Here is a 20,583-nt window from a genome sequence, read left to right on the forward strand (position 1 = left end):
TCCCAGAGTCAGATACTCATTCCGCCGCTGCCTGCAGAGGCGGCCCACTCAGTAGTAGAGGTTGCCTTTTCCTATTCCCTGAGTCAGATACTCATTCCGCCGCTGTCTGCAGAGGCGGCTCACTCAGTACTAGAGGTTGGCTTCCCTGAGTCCCAGAGTCAGATACTCATTCTGCTGCTGTCTGCAGAGGCGGCCCACTCAGTACTAGAGGTTGGCTTCCCCTAGTCCCAGAGTCAGATATTCATTCCGCCGCGCGGCGGTGGCCCACTCAGTACTAGCGGTTGCTTTCCCCTAGTCCCAGAATCAGATACCAATTCCGCTGCTGCCTGCAGATGCAGCCCACTCAGTACCAGAGGTTGGTTTCCCCTAGTCCCTGAGTCAGATACACATTCCGTCGATGTCTGCAGGGCGGCCCACTCAGTACTAGAGGTTGGCTTTCCCTAGTCCCTGAGTCAGATACTCATTCCGCCGCTGACTGCGGAGGCGGCCCACTCAGTACTAGAGGTTGGCTTCTCCTAGTCCCAGAGTCAGATACTCATTCAACCGTTGTCTGCGGAGGTGGCCCACTCAGTACTAGAGGATGGCTTCCCCTAGTCCCAGAGTCCGATACTCATTCCGGCGCTTTCTGCAGAGGCAGCCCACTCAGTACTAGAGGCTGGCTTCCCCTAGTCCCAGAGTCAGATACTCATTCCGCCGCTGTCTGCAGAGGTGGCCCACTCAGTACTAGAGGTTGGCTTTCCTATGTCCCAAAGTCAGATACTCATTCCGCTGCTATCTGCAGAGGCGGCCCACTCATTACTAGAGGTTGGCTTCCCCTACTCCCAGAGTCAGAGACTCATTCCGCCGCTGTCTGCAGAGGTGGCCCACTCAGTACTAAAGGTTGGCTTTCCTATGTCCCAAAGTCAGATACTCATTCCGCTGCTGTCTGCTGAGGCGGCCCACTCATTACTAGAGGTTGGCTTCTCCTAGTCCCAGAGTCAGATACTCATTCCGCCGCTGTCTGCAGAGGGGGCCCACTCAGTACTAGAGGTTGGCTTCCCCTAGTCCCAGAGTCAGATACTCATTCCGCTGCTGTCTGCAGAGGGAGCCCACTCAGTACTAGAGGTTGGCTTTCCTATGTCCCAAAGTCAGATACTCATTCCGCTGCTGTCTGCTGAGGCGGCCCACTCATTACTAGAGGTTGGCTTCCCCTAGTCCCAGAGTCAGATACTCATTCCGCTGCTGTCTGCAGAGGCGGCCCACTCATTACTAGAGGTTGGCTTCCCCTAGTCCCAGAGTCAGATACTCATTCCGCCGATGTCTGCAGAGGTGGCTCACTCAGTACTAGAGGTTGGCTTTCCTATGTCCCAAAGTCAGATACTCATTCCGCTGCTGTCTGCAGAGGCAGCCCACTCAGTACTAGAGGTTGGCTTCCCCTAGTCCCAGAGTCAGATATTCATTCCGCCTCTATCTGCGGCGGTGGCCCACTCAGTACTAGCGGTTGCTTTCCCCTAGTCCCAGAATCAGATACCAATTCCACTGCTGCCTGCATTTGCGGCCCACTCAGTACCAGAGGTTGGCTTCCCCTAGTCCCTGAGTCAGATACTATTCCGTCGATGTCTGCAGGGCGGCCCACTCAGTACTAGAGGTTGGCTTCCCCTAGTCCCTGAGTCAGATACTCATTCCACCGCTGACTGCGGAGGCGGCCCACTCAGTACTAGAGGTTGGCTTCTCCTAGTCCCAGAGTCAGATACTCATTCCACCGTTGTCTGCGGAGGTGGCCCACTCAGTACTAGAGGATGGCTTCCCCTAGTCCCAGAGTCCGATACTCATTCCGGCGCTGTCTGCAGAGATAGCCCACTCAGTACTAGAGGCTGGCTTTCCCTAGTCCCAGAGTCACATACTCATTCTGTCGTTGTCTGCAGAGGCGGTCCACTCAGTACTAGAGTTTGGCTTCCCTATGTCCCTGAGTTAGATACTCATTCCGCTGCTGTCTGGAGAAGCGGCCCACTCAGTGCTAGAGTTTGGCTTCCCTTAGTCCCAGAGCCAGATACTCATTCTGCCGCTGTCTGCAGAGGTGGGCCACTCAGTACTAGAGGTTGGCTTCCCCTAGTCCCAGAGTCAGATACTCATTCCGCCGCTGTCTGCAGAGGCTGTCCACTCAGTACTAGAGGTTGGCTTCCCCTAGTCCCAGAGTCAGATACTCATTCCGCCGTTGTCTGCAGAGGTGGCCCACTCAGTACTAGAGGTTGGCTTTCCTATGTCCCAAAGTCAGATACTAATTCCGCTGCTGTCTGCAGAGGCGGCCCACTCATTACTAGAGGTTGGCTTCCGCTAGTCCCAGAGTCAGATACTCATTCCGCCGCTGTCTGCAGAGGTGGCCCACTCAGTACTAGAGGTTGGCTTTCCTATGTCCCAAAGTCAGATACTCATTCCGCTGCTGTCTGGTGAGGCGGCCCACTCATTACTAGAGGTTGGCTTCTCCTAGTCCCAGAGTCAGATACTCATTCCGCTGCTGTCTGCAGAGGGGGCCCACTCAGTACTAGAGGTTGGCTTCCCCTAGTCCCAGAGTCAGATACTCATTCCGCTGCTGTCTGCAGAGGGGGCCCACTCAGTACTAGAGGTTGGCTTTCCTATGTCCCAAAGTCAGATACTCATTCCGCTGCTGTCTGCTGAGGCGGCCCACTCATTACTAGAGGTTGGCTTCCCCTAGTCCCAGAGTCAGATACTCATTCCACCGCTGTCTGCAGAGGGGGCCCACTCAGTACTAGAGGTTGCCTTCCCCTAGTCCCAGAGTCAGATACTAATTCCGCCGCTGTCTGCAGAGGGGGCCCACTCAGTACTAGAGGTTGGCTTCCCCTAGTCCCCGAGTCAGATACTTATTCCGCCGCTGTCTGCAGAGGGGGGCCCACTCAGTACTAGAGGTTGGCGCCCACTCAGTACTAGAGGTTGGCTTCCCCTAGTCCCAGAGTCAGATACTCCTTCCGCCGCTGTCTGCAGAGGGGGCCCACTCAGTACTAGAGGTTGGCTTCCCCTAGTCCCAGAGTCAGATACTCATTCCGCCGCTGTCTGCAGAGGCGGCCCGCTCAGTACTAGAGGATGGCTTCCCCTAGTCCCAGAGTCAGATACTCATTCCGCCGCTGTCGCCAGAGGGGGCCCACTCAGTACTAGAGGTTGGCTTCCCCTAGTCCCAGAGTCAGATACTCATTCCGCCGCTGTCTGCAGAAGGGGGCCCACTCAGTACTAGAGGTTGGCTTCCCCTAGTCCCAGAGTCAGATACTCCTTCCGCGCTGTCTGCAGAGGGGGCCCACTCAGTACTAGAGGTTGGCTTCCCCTAGTCCCAGAGTCAGATACTCCTTCCGCCGCTGTCTGCAGAGGGGGCCCACTCAGTACTAGAGGTTGGCTTCCCCTAGTCCCAGAGTCAGATACTCCTTCCGCCGCTGTCTGCGGAGGCGGCCCGCTCAGTACTAGAGGTTGGCTTCCCCTAGTCCCAGAGTCAGATACTCCTTCCGCGCTGTCTGCGGAGGAGGCCCACTCAGTACTAGAGGTTGGCTTCCCCTTGTCCCAGAGTCAGATACTCATTCCGCTGCTGTCTGTAGAGGGGGCCCGCTCAGTACTAGAGGTTGGCTTCCCCTAGTCCCAGAGTCAGATACTCATTCCTCCGCTGTCTGCAGAGGCGGCCCGCTCAGTACTAGAGGTTGGCTTCCCCTAGTCCCAGAGTCAGATACTCATTCGGCCGCTGTCTGCAGAGGGGGCCCACTCAGTACTAGAGGTTGGCTTCCCCTAGTCCCAGAGTCAGATACTCTTCCGCCGCTGTCGCCAGAGGGGGCCCACTCAGTACTAGAGGTTGGCTTCCCCTAGTCCCAGAGTCAGATACTCATTCCGCCGCTGTCTGCAGAGGGGGCCCACTCAGTACTAGAGGTTGGCTTACCCTAGTCCCAGAGTTAGATACTCATTCCGCTGCTGTCTGCAAAGGCGGCCCACTCAGTACTAGAGGTTGGTTTCCCCTAGTCCCCAAGTCAGATACTCATTCTCCTGCTGTCTGCGGAGGGGGCCCACTCAGTACTAGAGGTTGGTTTCCCCTAGTCCCAGAAGCAGATACTCATTCCACCGCTGTCTGCGGAGTGGGCCCACTCAGTACCGAGGCTGGTTTCCCCTAGTCCCAGAGCCAGATACTCATTCTGCCGCTGCCTGCGGAGGCGGCCCACTCAGTTCTGAGGTTGCCTTCCCCTAGTCCCAGAGTCAGATACTCATTCCGCCGCTGCCTGCAGAGGCGGCCCACTCAGTAGTAGAGGTTGCCTTTTCCTATTCCCTGAGTCAGATACTCATTCCGCCGCTGTCTGCAGAGGCGGCTCACTCAGTACTAGAGGTTGGCTTCCCTGAGTCCCAGAGTCAGATACTCATTCTGCTGCTGTCTGCAGAGGCGGCCCACTCAGTACTAGAGGTTGGCTTCCCCTAGTCCCAGAGTCAGATATTCATTCCGCCGCTATCTGCGGCGGTGGCCCACTCAGTACTAGCGGTTGCTTTCCCCTAGTCCCAGAATCAGATACCAATTCCGCTGCTGCCTGCAAATGCAGCCCACTCAGTACCAGAGGTTGGTTTCCCCTAGTCCCTGAAGCAGATACTCATTCCACCGCTGTCTGCGGAGTGGGCCCACTCAGTACCGAGGCTGGTTTCCCCTAGTCCCAGAGCCAGATACTCATTCTGCCGCTGCCTGCGGAGGCGGCCCACTCAGTTCTGAGGTTGCCTTCCCCTAGTCCCAGAGTCAGATACTCATTCCGCCGCTGCCTGCAGAGGCGGCCCACTCAGTAGTAGAGGTTGCCTTTTCCTATTCCCTGAGTCAGATACTCATTCCGCCGCTGTCTGCAGAGGCGGCTCACTCAGTACTAGAGGTTGGCTTCCCTGAGTCCCAGAGTCAGATACTCATTCTGCTGCTGTCTGCAGAGGCGGCCCACTCAGTACTAGAGGTTGGCTTCCCCTAGTCCCAGAGTCAGATATTCATTCCGCCGCTATCTGCGGCGGTGGCCCACTCAGTACTAGCGGTTGCTTTCCCCTAGTCCCAGAATCAGATACCAATTCCGCTGCTGCCTGCAAATGCAGCCCACTCAGTACCAGAGGTTGGTTTCCCCTAGTCCCTGAGTCAGATACTCATTCCGTCGATGTCTGCAGGGCGGCCCACTCAGTACTAGAGGTTGGCTTTCCCTAGTCCCTGAGTCAGATACTCATTCCGCCGCTGACTGCGGAGGCGGCCCACTCAGTACTAGAGGTTGGCTTCTCCTAGTCCCAGAGTCAGATACTCATTCCACCGTTGTCTGCGGAGGTGGCCCACTCAGTACTAGAGGATGGCTTCCCCTAGTCCCAAAGTCAGATACTCATTCCGCCGCTGTCTGCAGAGGTGGCCCACTCAGTACTAGAGGTTGGCTTTCCTATGTCCCAAAGTCAGATACTTATTCCGCCGCTGACTGTGGAGGCGGCCCACTCAGTACTAGAGGTTGGGTTCCTCTAGGCCCAGACTCAGATACTCATTCCGCCGCTGTCTGCAGAGGACGGCCCACTCAGTACTAGAGGCTGGCTTCCCCTAGTCCCCTAGTCAGATACTCATTCCGACGCTGTCTGCGGAGACGGCCCACTTTGTACTAGAGGTTGGCTTCCCCAAGTCCCAGACTCAGATACTCATTCTGCCGCTGTCTGCAGAGGACGGCCCACTCAGTACTAGAGGTTGGCTTCCCCTAGTCCCAGAGTCAGATACTCATTCCGCCGCTGTCTGCAGAGGCAGCCCACTCAGTACTAGAGTTTGGCTTCCCTATGTCCAGGAGTCAGATACTCATTCCGCTGCTGTCTGCAGAGGCAGCCCACTCAGTACTAGAGTTTGGCTTCCCTTAGTCCCAGAGTCAGATACTCATTCTGCCGCTCTCTGCAGAGGTGGGCCACTCAGTACTAGAGGTTGGCTTCCCCTAGTTCCAGAGTCAGATACTCATTCCGCCGCTGTCTGCCGAGGCGGCCCACTCAGTACTAGAGGTTGGCTTCCCCTAGTTCCAGAGTCAGATACTCATTCCGCCGCTGTCTGCCGAGGCGGCCCACTCAGTACTAGAGATTGGCTTCCCTATGTCCCAGAGTCAGATACTCATTCCGCAACTGTCTGCAGAAGTGGCTCACTCAGTACTAGAGGTTGGCTTACCCTAGTCCCAGAGTTAGATACTCATTCCGCTGCTGTCTGCAAAGGCGGCCCACTCAGTGCTAGAGGTTGGTTTCCCCTAGTCCCAGAGTCAGATACTCATTCTCCTGCTGTCTGCGGAGGTGGCCCACTCAGTACTAGAGGTTGGTTTCCCCTAGTCCCAGAAGCAGATACTCATTCCGCCGCTGTCTGCGGAGTGGGCCCACTCAGTACCAGAGGCTGGTTTCCCCTAGTCCCAGATACTCATTCTGCCGCTGCCTGCGGAGGCGGCCCACTCAGTTCTGAGGTTACCTTCCCCTAGTCCCAGAGTCAGATACTCATTCCGCCGCTGCCTGCAGAGGCGGCCCACTCAGTAGTAGAGGTTGCCTTTTCCTATTCCCTGAGTCAGATACTCATTCCGCCGCTGTCTACAGAGGCGGCTCACTCAGTACTAGAGGTTGGCTTCCCTGATTCCCAGAGTCAGATACTCATTCTGCTGCTGTCTGCAGAGGCGGCCCACTCAGTACTAGAGGTTGGCTTCCCCTAGTCCCAGAGTCAGATATTCATTCCGCCGCTATCTGCGGCGGTGGCCCACTCAGTACTAGCGGTTGCTTTCCCCTAGTCCCAGAATCAGATACCAATTCCGCTGCTGCCTGCAGATGCAGCCCACTCAGTACCAGAGGTTGGTTTCCCCTAGTCCCTGAGTCAGGTACTCATTCCGTCGATGTCTGCAGGGCGGCTCACTCAGTACTAGAGGTTGGCTTTCCCTAGTCCCTGAGTCAGATACTCATTCCGCCGCTGACTGCGGAGGCGGCCCACTCAGTACTAGAGGTTGGCTTCTCCTAGTCCCAGAGTCAGATACTCATTCCACCGTTGTCTGCGGAGGTGGCCCACTCAGTACTAGAGGATGGCTTCCCCTAGTCCCAGAGTCCGATACTCATTCCGGCGCTGTCTGCAGAGGCAGCCCACTCAGTACTAGAGGCTGGCTTCCCCTAGTCCCAGAGTCAGATACTCATTCCGCCGCTGTCTGCAGAGGTGGCCCACTCAGTACTAGAGGTTGGCTTTCCTATGTCCCAAAGTCAGATACTCATTCCGCTGCTATCTGCAGAGGCGGCCCACTCATTACTAGAGGTTGGCTTCCCCTACTCCCAGAGTCAGAGACTCATTCCGCCGCTGTCTGCAGAGGTGGCCCACTCAGTACTAAAGGTTGGCTTTCCTATGTCCCAAAGTCAGATACTCATTCCGCTGCTGTCTGCTGAGGCGGCCCACTCATTACTAGAGGTTGGCTTCTCCTAGTCCCAGAGTCAGATACTCATTCCGCCGCTGTCTGCAGAGGGGGCCCACTCAGTACTAGAGGTTGGCTTCCCCTAGTCCCAGAGTCAGATACTCATTCCGCTGCTGTCTGCAGAGGGAGCCCACTCAGTACTAGAGGTTGGCTTTCCTATGTCCCAAAGTCAGATACTCATTCCGCTGCTGTCTGCTGAGGCGGCCCACTCATTACTAGAGGCTGGCTTTCCCTAGTCCCAGAGTCAGATACTCATTCCGCCGCTGTCTGCAGAGGTGGCCCACTCAGTACTAGAGGTTGGCTTTCCTATGTCCCAAAGTCAGATACTCATTCCGCTGCTATCTGCAGAGGCGGCCCACTCATTACTAGAGGTTGGCTTCCCCTACTCCCAGAGTCAGAGACTCATTCCGCCGCTGTCTGCAGAGGTGGCCCACTCAGTACTAAAGGTTGGCTTTGCTATGTCCCAAAGTCAGATACTCATTCCGCTGCTGTCTGCTGAGGCGGCCCACTCATTACTAGAGGTTGGCTTCTCCTAGTCCCAGAGTCAGATACTCATTCCGCCGCTGTCTGCAGAGGGGGCCCACTCAGTACTAGAGGTTGGCTTCCCCTAGTCCCAGAGTCAGATACTCATTCCGCTGCTGTCTGCAGAGGGAGCCCACTCAGTACTAGAGGTTGGCTTTCCTATGTCCCAAAGTCAGATACTCATTCCGCTGCTGTCTGCTGAGGCGGCCCACTCATTACTAGAGGTTGGCTTCTCCTAGTCCCAGAGTCAGATACTCATTCCGCTGCTATCTGCAGATGCAGCCCACTCAGTACCAGAGGTTGGTTTCCCCTAGTCCCTGAGTCAGGTACTCATTCCGTCGATGTCTGCAGGGCGGCTCACTCAGTACTAGAGGTTGGCTTTCCCTAGTCCCTGAGTCAGATACTCATTCCGCCGCTGACTGCGGAGGCGGCCCACTCAGTACTAGAGGTTGGCTTCTCCTAGTCCCAGAGTCAGATACTCATTCCACCGTTGTCTGCGGAGGTGGCCCACTCAGTACTAGAGGATGGCTTCCCCTAGTCCCAGAGTCCGATACTCATTCCGGCGCTGTCTGCAGAGGCAGCCCACTCAGTACTAGAGGCTGGCTTCCCCTAGTCCCAGAGTCAGATACTCATTCCGCCGCTGTCTGCAGAGGTGGCCCACTCAGTACTAGAGGTTGGCTTTCCTATGTCCCAAAGTCAGATACTCATTCCGCTGCTATCTGCAGAGGCGGCCCACTCATTACTAGAGGTTGGCTTCCCCTACTCCCAGAGTCAGAGACTCATTCCGCCGCTGTCTGCAGAGGTGGCCCACTCAGTACTAAAGGTTGGCTTTCCTATGTCCCAAAGTCAGATACTCATTCCGCTGCTGTCTGCTGAGGCGGCCCACTCATTACTAGAGGTTGGCTTCTCCTAGTCCCAGAGTCAGATACTCATTCCGCCGCTGTCTGCAGAGGGGGCCCACTCAGTACTAGAGGTTGGCTTCCCCTAGTCCCAGAGTCAGATACTCATTCCGCTGCTGTCTGCAGAGGGAGCCCACTCAGTACTAGAGGTTGGCTTTCCTATGTCCCAAAGTCAGATACTCATTCCGCTGCTGTCTGCTGAGGCGGCCCACTCATTACTAGAGGTTGGCTTCCCCTAGTCCCAGAGTCAGATACTCATTCCGCTGCTGTCTGCAGAGGCGGCCCACTCATTACTAGAGGTTGGCTTCCCCTAGTCCCAGAGTCAGATACTCATTCCGCCGATGTCTGCAGAGGTGGCTCACTCAGTACTAGAGGTTGGCTTTCCTATGTCCCAAAGTCAGATACTCATTCCGCTGCTGTCTGCAGAGGCAGCCCACTCAGTACTAGAGGTTGGCTTCCCCTAGTCCCAGAGTCAGATATTCATTCCGCCTCTATCTGCGGCGGTGGCCCACTCAGTACTAGCGGTTGCTTTCCCCTAGTCCCAGAATCAGATACCAATTCCACTGCTGCCTGCAGATGCGGCCCACTCAGTACCAGAGGTTGGTTTCCCCTAGTCCCTGAGTCAGATACTATTCCGTCGATGTCTGCAGGTTGGCCCACTCAGTACTAGAGGTTGGCTTCCCCTAGTCCCTGAGTCAGATACTCATTCCACCGCTGACTGCGGAGGTGGCCCACTCAGTACTAGAGGTTGGCTTCTCCTAGTCCCAGAGTCAGATACTCATTCCACCGTTGTCTGCGGAGGTGGCCCACTCAGTACTAGAGGATGGCTTCCCCTAGTCCCAGAGTCCGATACTCATTCCGGCGCTGTCTGCAGAGACAGCCCACTCAGTACTAGAGGCTGGCTTTCCCTAGTCCCAGAGTCAGATACTCATTCCGCCGCTGTCTGCAGAGGTGGCCCACTCAGTACTAGAGGTTGGCTTTCCTATGTCCCAAAGTCAGATACTCATTCCGCTGCTATCTGCAGAGGCGGCCCACTCATTACTAGAGGTTGGCTTCCCCTACTCCCAGAGTCAGAGACTCATTCCGCCGCTGTCTGCAGAGGTGGCCCACTCAGTACTAAAGGTTGGCTTTCCTATGTCCCAAAGTCAGATACTCATTCCGCTGCTGTCTGCTGAGGCGGCCCACTCATTACTAGAGGTTGGCTTCTCCTAGTCCCAGAGTCAGATACTCATTCCGCCGCTGTCTGCAGAGGGGGCCCACTCAGTACTAGAGGTTGGCTTCCCCTAGTCCCAGAGTCAGATACTCATTCCGCTGCTGTCTGCAGAGGGAGCCCACTCAGTACTAGAGGTTGGCTTTCCTATGTCCCAAAGTCAGATACTCATTCCGCTGCTGTCTGCTGAGGCGGCCCACTCATTACTAGAGGTTGGCTTCCCCTAGTCCCAGAGTCAGATACTCATTCCGCTGCTGTCTGCAGAGGCGGCCCACTCATTACTAGAGGTTGGCTTCCCCTAGTCCCAGAGTCAGATACTCATTCCGCCGATGTCTGCAGAGGTGGCTCACTCAGTACTAGAGGTTGGCTTTCCTATGTCCCAAAGTCAGATACTCATTCCGCTGCTGTCTGCAGAGGCAGCCCACTCAGTACTAGAGGTTGGCTTCCCCTAGTCCCAGAGTCAGATATTCATTCCGCCTCTATCTGCGGCGGTGGCCCACTCAGTACTAGCGGTTGCTTTCCCCTAGTCCCAGAATCAGATACCAATTCCACTGCTGCCTGCAGATGCGGCCCACTCAGTACCAGAGGTTGGTTTCCCCTAGTCCCTGAGTCAGATACTATTCCGTCGATGTCTGCAGGTTGGCCCACTCAGTACTAGAGGTTGGCTTCCCCTAGTCCCTGAGTCAGATACTCATTCCACCGCTGACTGCGGAGGTGGCCCACTCAGTACTAGAGGTTGGCTTCTCCTAGTCCCAGAGTCAGATACTCATTCCACCGTTGTCTGCGGAGGTGGCCCACTCAGTACTAGAGGATGGCTTCCCCTAGTCCCAGAGTCCGATACTCATTCCGGCGCTGTCTGCAGAGACAGCCCACTCAGTACTAGAGGCTGGCTTTCCCTAGTCCCAGAGTCAGATACTCATTCTGTCGTTGTCTGCAGAGGCGGTCCACTCAGTACTAGAGTTTGGCTTCCCTATGTCCCTGAGTTAGATACTCATTCCGCTGCTGTCTGGAGAGGCGGCCCACTCAGTGCTAGAGTTTGGCTTCCCTTAGTCCCAGAGCCAGATACTCATTCTGCCGCTGTCTGCAGAGGTGGGCCACTCAGTACTAGAGGTTGGCTTCCCCTAGTCCCAGAGTCAGATACTCATTCCGCCGCTGTCTGCAGAGGCTGTCCACTCAGTACTAGAGGTTGGCTTCCCCTAGTCCCAGAGTCAGATACTCATTCCACCGCTGTCTGCAGAGGTGGCCCACTCAGTACTAGAGGTTGGCTTTCCTATGTCCCAAAGTCAGATACTAATTCCGCTGCTGTCTGCAGAGGCGGCCCACTCATTACTAGAGGTTGGCTTCCGCTAGTCCCAGAGTCAGATATTCATTCCGCCTCTATCTGCGGCGGTGGCCCACTCAGTACTAGCGGTTGCTTTCCCCTAGTCCCAGAATCAGATACCAATTCCACTGCTGCCTGCAGATGCGGCCCACTCAGTACCAGAGGTTGGTTTCCCCTAGTCCCTGAGTCAGATACTATTCCGTCGATGTCTGCAGGTTGGCCCACTCAGTACTAGAGGTTGGCTTCCCCTAGTCCCTGAGTCAGATACTCATTCCACCGATGTCTGCAGAGGTGGCTCACTCAGTACTAGAGGTTGGCTTTCCTATGTCCCAAAGTCAGATACTCATTCCGCTGCTGTCTGCAGAGGCAGCCCACTCAGTACTAGAGGTTGGCTTCCCCTAGTCCCAGAGTCAGATATTCATTCCGCCTCTATCTGCGGCGGTGGCCCACTCAGTACTAGCGGTTGCTTTCCCCTAGTCCCAGAATCAGATACCAATTCCACTGCTGCCTGCAGATGCGGCCCACTCAGTACCAGAGGTTGGTTTCCCCTAGTCCCTGAGTCAGATACTATTCCGTCGATGTCTGCAGGTTGGCCCACTCAGTACTAGAGGTTGGCTTCCCCTAGTCCCTGAGTCAGATACTCATTCCACCGCTGACTGCGGAGGTGGCCCACTCAGTACTAGAGGTTGGCTTCTCCTAGTCCCAGAGTCAGATACTCATTCCACCGTTGTCTGCGGAGGTGGCCCACTCAGTACTAGAGGATGGCTTCCCCTAGTCCCAGAGTCCGATACTCATTCCGGCGCTGTCTGCAGAGACAGCCCACTCAGTACTAGAGGCTGGCTTTCCCTAGTCCCAGAGTCAGATACTCATTCTGTCGTTGTCTGCAGAGGCGGTCCACTCAGTACTAGAGTTTGGCTTCCCTATGTCCCTGAGTTAGATACTCATTCCGCTGCTGTCTGGAGAGGCGGCCCACTCAGTGCTAGAGTTTGGCTTCCCTTAGTCCCAGAGCCAGATACTCATTCTGCCGCTGTCTGCAGAGGTGGGCCACTCAGTACTAGAGGTTGGCTTCCCCTAGTCCCAGAGTCAGATACTCATTCCGCCGCTGTCTGCAGAGGCTGTCCACTCAGTACTAGAGGTTGGCTTCCCCTAGTCCCAGAGTCAGATACTCATTCCACCGCTGTCTGCAGAGGTGGCCCACTCAGTACTAGAGGTTGGCTTTCCTATGTCCCAAAGTCAGATACTAATTCCGCTGCTGTCTGCAGAGGCGGCCCACTCATTACTAGAGGTTGGCTTCCGCTAGTCCCAGAGTCAGATACTCATTCCGCCGCTGTCTGCAGAGGTGGCCCACTCAGTACTAGAGGTTGGCTTTCCTATGTCCCAAAGTCAGATACTCATTCCGCTGCTGTCTGGTGAGGCGGCCCACTCATTACAAGAGGTTGGCTTCTCCTAGTCCCAGAGTCAGATACTCATTCCGCCGCTGTCTGCAGAGGGGGCCCACTCAGTACTAGAGGTTGGCTTCCCCTAGTCCCAGAGTCAGATACTCATTCCGCTGCTGTCTGCAGAGGGGGCCCACTCAGTACTAGAGGTTGGCTTTCCTATGTCCCAAAGTCAGATACTCATTCCGCTGCTGTCTGCTGAGGCGGCCCACTCATTACTAGAGGTTGGCTTCTCCTAGTCCCAGAGTCAGATACTCATTCCGCCGCTGTCTGCAGAGGGGGCCCACTCAGTACTAGAGGTTGGCTTCCCCTAGTCCCAGAGTCAGATACTCATTCCGCTGCTGTCTGCAGAGGGGGCCCACTCAGTACTAGAGGTTGGCTTTCCCTAGTCCCTGAGTCAGATACTCATTCCGCCGCTGTCTGCAGAGGCTGTCCACTCAGTACTAGAGGTTGGCTTCCCCTAGTCCCAAAGTCAGATACTCATTCCGCCGCTGTCTGCAGAGGTGGCCCACTCAGTACTAGAGGTTGGCTTTCCTATGTCCCAAAGTCAGATACTCATTCCGCCGCTGACTGTGGAGGCGGCCCACTCAGTACTAGAGGTTGGGTTCCTCTAGTCCCAGACTCAGATACTCATTCCGCCGCTGTCTGCAGAGGACGGCCCACTCAGTACTAGAGGCTGGCTTCCCCTAGTCCCCTAGTCAGATACTCATTCCGACGCTGTCTGCGGAGATGGCCCACTTTGTACTAGAGGTTGGCTTCCCCTAGTCCCAGACTCAGATACTCATTCTGCCGCTGTCTGCAGAGGACGGCCCACTCAGTACTAGAGGTTGGCTTCCCCTAGTCCCATAGTCAGATACTCATTCCGCCGCTGTCTGCAGAGGCAGCCCACTCAGTACTAGAGTTTGGCTTCCCTATGTCCAGGAGTCAGATACTCATTCCGCTGCTGTCTGCAGAGGCAGCCCACTCAGTACTAGAGTTTGGCTTCCCCTAGTCCCAGAGTCAGATACTCATTCTGCCGCTCTCTGCAGAGGTGGGCCACTCAGTACTAGAGGTTGGCTTCCCCTAGTTCCAGAGTCAGATACTCATTCCGCCGCTGTCTGCCGAGGCGGCCCACTCAGTACTAGAGGTTGGCTTCCCCTAGTTCCAGAGTCAGATACTCATTCCGCCGCTGTCTGCCGAGGCGGCCCACTCAGTACTAGAGATTGGCTTCCCTATGTCCCAGAGTCAGATACTCATTCCGCAACTGTCTGCAGAAGTGGCTCACTCAGTACTAGAGGTTGGCTTACCCTAGTCCCAGAGTTAGATACTCATTCCGCTGCTGTCTGCAAAGGCGGCCCACTCAGTGCTAGAGGTTGGTTTCCCCTAGTCCCCAAGTCAGATACTCATTCTCCTGCTGTCTGCGGAGGTGGCCCACTCAGTACTAGAGGTTGGTTTCCCCTAGTCCCAGAAGCAGATACTCATTCCGCCGCTGTCTGCGGAGTGGGCCCACTCAGTACCAGAGGCTGGTTTCCCCTAGTCCCAGAGCCAGATACTCATTCTGCCGCTGCCTGCGGAGGCGGCCCACTCAGTTCTGAGGTTGCCTTCCCCTAGTCCCAGAGTCAGATACTCATTCCGCCGCTGCCTGCAGCGGCGGCCCACTCAGTAGTAGAGGTTGCCTTTTCCTATTCCCTGAGTCAGATACTAATTCCGCCGCTGTCTGCAGAGGCGGCTCACTCAGTACTAGAGGTTGGCTTCCCTGAGTCTCAGAGTCAGATACTCATTCTGCTGCTGTCTGCAGAGGCGGCCCACTCAGTACTAGAGGTTGGCTTCCCCTAGTCCCAGAGTCAGATATTCATTCCGCCGCTATCTGCGGCGGTGGCCCACTCAGTACTAGCGGTTGCTTTCCCCTAGTCCCAGAATCAGATACCAATTCCGCTGCTGCCTGCAGATGCAGCCCACTCAGTACCAGAGGTTGGTTTCCCCTAGTCCCTGAGTCAGATACTCATTCCGTCGATGTCTGCAGGGCGGCCCACTCAGTACTAGAGGTTGGCTTTCCCTAGTCCCTGAGTCAGATACTCATTCCGCCGCTGACTGCGGAGGCGGCCCACTCAGTACTAGAGGTTGGCTTCTCCTAGTCCCAGAGTCAGATACTCATTCCACCGTTGTCTGCGGAGGTGGCCCACTCAGTACTAGAGGATGGCTTCCCCTAGTCCCAGAGTCCGATACTCATTCCGGCGCTGTCTGCAGAGGCAGCCCACTCAGTACTAGAGGCTGGCTTCCCCTAGTCCCAGAGTCAGATACTCATTCCGCCGCTGTCTGCAGAGGTGGCCCACTCAGTACTAGAGGTTGGCTTTCCTATGTCCCAAAGTCAGATACTCATTCCGCTGCTATCTGCAGAGGGGGCCCACTCACTACTAGAGGTTGGCTTCCCCTACTCCCAGAGTCAGAGACTCATTCCGCCGCTGTCTGCAGAGGTGGCCCACTCAGTACTAAAGGTTGGCTTTCCTATGTCCCAAAGTCAGATACTCATTCCGCTGCTGTCTGCTGAGGCGGCCCACTCATTACTAGAGGTTGGCTTCTCCTAGTCCCAGAGTCAGATACTCATTCCGCCGCTGTCTGCAGAGGGGGCCCACTCAGTACTAGAGGTTGGCTTCCCCTAGTCCCAGAGTCAGATACTCATTCCGCTGCTGTCTGCAGAGGGAGCCCACTCAGTACTAGAGGTTGGCTTTCCTATGTCCCAAAGTCAGATACTCATTCCGCTGCTGTCTGCTGAGGCGGCCCACTCATTACTAGAGGTTGGCTTCCCCTAGTCCCAGAGTCAGATACTCATTCCGCTGCTGTCTGCAGAGGCGGCCCACTCATTACTAGAGGTTGGCTTCCCCTAGTCCCAGAGTCAGATACTCATTCCGCCGATGTCTGCAGTGGTGGCTCACTCAGTACTAGAGGTTGGCTTTCCTATGTCCCAAAGTCAGATACTCATTCCGCTGCTGTCTGCAGAGGCAGCCCACTCAGTACTAGAGGTTGGCTTCCCCTAGTCCCAGAGTCAGATATTCATTCCGCCTCTATCTGCGGCGGTGGCCCACTCAGTACTAGCGGTTGCTTTCCCCTAGTCCCAGAATCAGATACCAATTCCACTGCTGCCTGCAGATGCGGCCCACTCAGTACCAGAGGTTGGTTTCCCCTAGTCCCTGAGTCAGATACTATTCCGTCGATGTCTGCAGGTTGGCCCACTCAGTACTAGAGGTTGGCTTCCCCTAGTCCCTGAGTCAGATACTCATTCCACCGCTGACTGCGGAGGTGGCCCACTCAGTACTAGAGGTTGGCTTCTCCTAGTCCCAGAGTCAGATACTCATTCCACCGTTGTCTGCGGAGGTGGCCCACTCAGTACTAGAGGATGGCTTCCCCTAGTCCCAGAGTCCGATACTCATTCCGGCGCTGTCTGCAGAGACAGCCCACTCAGTACTAGAGGCTGGCTTTCCCTAGTCCCAGAGTCAGATACTCATTCTGTCGTTGTCTGCAGAGGCGGTCCACTCAGTACTAGAGTTTGGCTTCCCTATGTCCCTGAGTTAGATACTCATTCCGCTGCTGTCTGGAGAGGCGGCCCACTCAGTGCTAGAGTTTGGCTTCCCTTAGTCCCAGAGCCAGATACTCATTCTGCCGCTGTCTGCAGAGGTGGGCCACTCAGTACTAGAGGTTGGCTTCCCCTAGTCCCAGAGTCAGACACTCATTCCGCCGCTGTCTGCAGAGGCTGTCCACTCAGTACTAGAGGTTGGCTTCCCCTAGTCCCAGAGTCAGATACTCATTCCGCCGCTGTCTGCAGAGGTGGCCCACTCAGTACTAGAGGTTGGCTTTCCTATGTCCCAAAGTCAGATACTAATTCCGCTGCTGTCTGCAGAGGCGGCCCACTCATTACTAGAGGTTGGCTTCCGCTAGTCCCAGAGTCAGATACTCATTCCGCCGCTGTCTGCAGAGGTGGCCCACTCAGTACTAGAGGTTGGCTTTCCTATGTCCCAAAGTCAGATACTCATTCCGCTGCTGTCTGGTGAGGCGGCCCACTCATTACAAGAGGTTGGCTTCTCCTAGTCCCAGAGTCAGATACTCATTCCGCCGCTGTCTGCAGAGGGGGCCCACTCAGTACTAGAGGTTGGCTTCCCCTAGTCCCAGAGTCAGATACTCATTCCGCTGCTGTCTGCAGAGGGGGCCCACTCAGTACTAGAGGTTGGCTTTCCTATGTCCCAAAGTCAGATACTCATTCCGCTGCTGTCTGCTGAGGCGGCCCACTCATTACTAGAGGTTGGCTTCCCCTAGTCCCAGAGTCAGATACTCATTCCACCGTTGTCTGCGGAGGTGGCCCACTCAGTACTAGAGGATGGCTTCCCCTAGTCCCAGAGTCCGATACTCATTCCGGCGCTGTCTGCAGAGACAGCCCACTCAGTACTAGAGGCTGGCTTTCCCTAGTCCCAGAGTCAGATACTCATTCTGTCGTTGTCTGCAGAGGCGGTCCACTCAGTACTAGAGTTTGGCTTCCCTATGTCCCTGAGTTAGATACTCATTCCGCTGCTGTCTGCAAAGGCGGCCCACTCAGTACTAGAGGTTGGTTTCCCCTAGTCCCCAAGTCAGATACTCATTCTCCTGCTGTCTGCGGAGGTGGCCCACTCAGTACTAGAGGTTGGTTTCCCCTAGTCCCAGAAGCAGATACTCATTCCGCCGCTGTCTGCGGAGTGGGCCCACTCAGTACCAGAGGCTGGTTTCCCCTAGTCCCAGAGCCAGATACTCATTCTGCCGCTGCCTGCGGAGGCGGCCCACTCAGTTCTGAGGTTGCCTTCCCCTAGTCCCAGAGTCAGATACTCATTCCGCCGCTGCCTGCAGAGGCGGCCCACTCAGTAGTAGAGGTTGCCTTTTCCTATTCCCTGAGTCAGATACTCATTCCGCCGCTGTCTGCAGAGGCGGCTCACTCAGTACTAGAGGTTGGCTTCCCTGAGTCCCAGAGTCAGATACTCATTCTGCTGCTGTCTGCAGAGGCGGCCCACTCAGTACTAGAGGTTGGCTTCCCCTAGTCCCAGAGTCAGATATTCATTCCGCCGCTATCTGCGGCGGTGGCCCACTCAGTACTAGCGGTTGCTTTCCCCTAGTCCCAGAATCAGATACCAATTCCGCTGCTGCCTGCAGATGCAGCCCACTCAGTACCAGAGGTTGGTTTCCCCTAGTCCCTGAGTCAGATACACATTCCGTCGATGTCTGCAGGGCGGCCCACTCAGTACTAGAGGTTGGCTTTCCCTAGTCCATGAGTCAGATACTCATTCCGCCGCTGACTGCGGAGGCGGCCCACTCAGTACTAGAGGTTGGCTTCTCCTAGTCCCAGAGTCAGATACTCATTCAACCGTTGTCTGCGGAGGTGGCCCACTCAGTACTAGAGGATGGCTTCCCCTAGTCCCAGAGTCCGATACTCATTCCGGCGCTTTCTGCAGAGGCAGCCCACTCAGTACTAGAGGCTGGCTTCCCCTAGTCCCAGAGTCAGATACTCATTCCGCCGCTGTCTGCAGAGGTGGCCCACTCAGTACTAGAGGTTGGCTTTCCTATGTCCCAAAGTCAGATACTCATTCCGCTGCTATCTGCAGAGGCGGCCCACTCATTACTAGAGGTTGGCTTCCCCTACTCCCAGAGTCAGAGACTCATTCCGCCGCTGTCTGCAGAGGTGGCCCACTCAGTACTAAAGGTTGGCTTTCCTATGTCCCAAAGTCAGATACTCATTCCGCTGCTGTCTGCTGAGGCGGCCCACTCATTACTAGAGGTTGGCTTCTCCTAGTCCCAGAGTCAGATACTCATTCCGCCGCTGTCTGCAGAGGGGGCCCACTCAGTACTAGAGGTTGGCTTCCCCTAGTCCCAGAGTCAGATACTCATTTCGCTGCTGTCTGCAGAGGGAGCCCACTCAGTACTAGAGGTTGGCTTTCCTATGTCCCAAAGTCAGATACTCATTCCGCTCCTGTCTGCTGAGGCGGCCCACTCATTACTAGAGGTTGGCTTCCCCTAGTCCCAGAGTCAGATACTCATTCCGCTGCTGTCTGCAGAGGCGGCCCACTCATTACTAGAGGTTGGCTTCCCCTAGTCCCAGAGTCAGATACTCATTCCGCCGATGTCTGCAGAGGTGGCTCACTCAGTACTAGAGGTTGGCTTTCCTATGTCCCAAAGTCAATTACTCATTCCGCTGCTGTCTGCAGAGGCAGCCCACTCAGTACTAGAGGTTGGCTTCCCTTAGTCCCAGAGTCAGATATTCATTCCGCCTCTATCTGCGGCGGTGGCCCACTCAGTACTAGCGGTTGCTTTCCCCTAGTCCCAGAATCAGATACCAATTCCACTGCTGCCTGCATTTGCGGCCCACTCAGTACCAGAGGTTGGTTTCCCCTAGTCCCTGAGTCAGATACTATTCCGTCGATGTCTGCAGGGCGGCCCACTCAGTACTAGAGGTTGGCTTCCCCTAGTCCCTGAGTCAGATACTCATTCCACCGCTGACTGCGGAGGCGGCCCACTCAGTACTAGAGGTTGGCTTCTCCTAGTCCCAGAGTCAGATACTCATTCCACCGTTGTCTGCGGAGGTGGCCCACTCAGTACTAGAGGATGGCTTCCCCTAGTCCCAGAGTCCGATACTCATTCCGGCGCTGTCTGCAGAGACAGCCCACTCAGTACTAGAGGCTGGCTTTCCCTAGTCCCAGAGTCACATACTCATTCTGTCGTTGTCTGCAGAGGCGGTCCACTCAGTACTAGAGTTTGGCTTCCCTATGTCCCTGAGTTAGATACTCATTCCGCTGCTGTCTGGAGAAGCGGCCCACTCAGTGCTAGAGTTTGGCTTCCCTTAGTCCCAGAGCCAGATACTCATTCTGCCGCTGTCTGCAGAGGTGGGCCACTCAGTACTAGAGGTTGGCTTCCCCTAGTCCCAGAGTCAGATACTCATTCCGCCGCTGTCTGCAGAGGCTGTCCACTCAGTACTAGAGGTTGGCTTCCCCTAGTCCCAGAGTCAGATACTCATTCCGCCGCTGTCTGCAGAGGTGGCCCACTCAGTACTAGAGGTTGGCTTTCCTATGTCCCAAAGTCAGATACTAATTCCGCTGCTGTCTGCAGAGGCGGCCCACTCATTACTAGAGGTTGGCTTCCGCTAGTCCCAGAGTCAGATACTCATTCCGCCGCTGTCTGCAGAGGTGGCCCACTCAGTACTAGAGGTTGGCTTTCCTATGTCCCAAAGTCAGATACTCATTCCGCTGCTGTCTGGTGAGGCGGCCCACTCATTACTAGAGGTTGGCTTCTCCTAGTCCCAGAGTCAGATACTCATTCCGCTGCTGTCTGCAGAGGGGGCCCACTCAGTACTAGAGGTTGGCTTCCCCTAGTCCCAGAGTCAGATACTCATTCCGCTGCTGTCTGCAGAGGGGGCCCACTCAGTACTAGAGGTTGGCTTTCCTATGTCCCAAAGTCAGATACTCATTCCGCTGCTGTCTGCTGAGGCGGCCCACTCATTACTAGAGGTTGGCTTCCCCTAGTCCCAGAGTCAGATACTCATTCCACCGCTGTCTGCAGAGGGGGCCCACTCAGTACTAGAGGTTGCCTTCCCCTAGTCCCAGAGTCAGATACTAATTCCGCCGCTGTCTGCAGAGGGGGCCCACTCAGTACTAGAGGTTGGCTTCCCCTAGTCCCCGAGTCAGATACTTATTCCGCCGCTGTCTGCAGAGGGGGGCCCACTCAGTACTAGAGGTTGGCGCCCACTCAGTACTAGAGGTTGGCTTCCCCTAGTCCCAGAGTCAGATACTCC

This window comes from Ambystoma mexicanum, chromosome 11 (genome assembly GCF_040938575.1).
Source record: "Ambystoma mexicanum isolate Mex_15411 chromosome 11, UKY_AmexF1_1, whole genome shotgun sequence".
Taxonomy (NCBI): Eukaryota; Metazoa; Chordata; class Amphibia; order Caudata; family Ambystomatidae; genus Ambystoma; species Ambystoma mexicanum.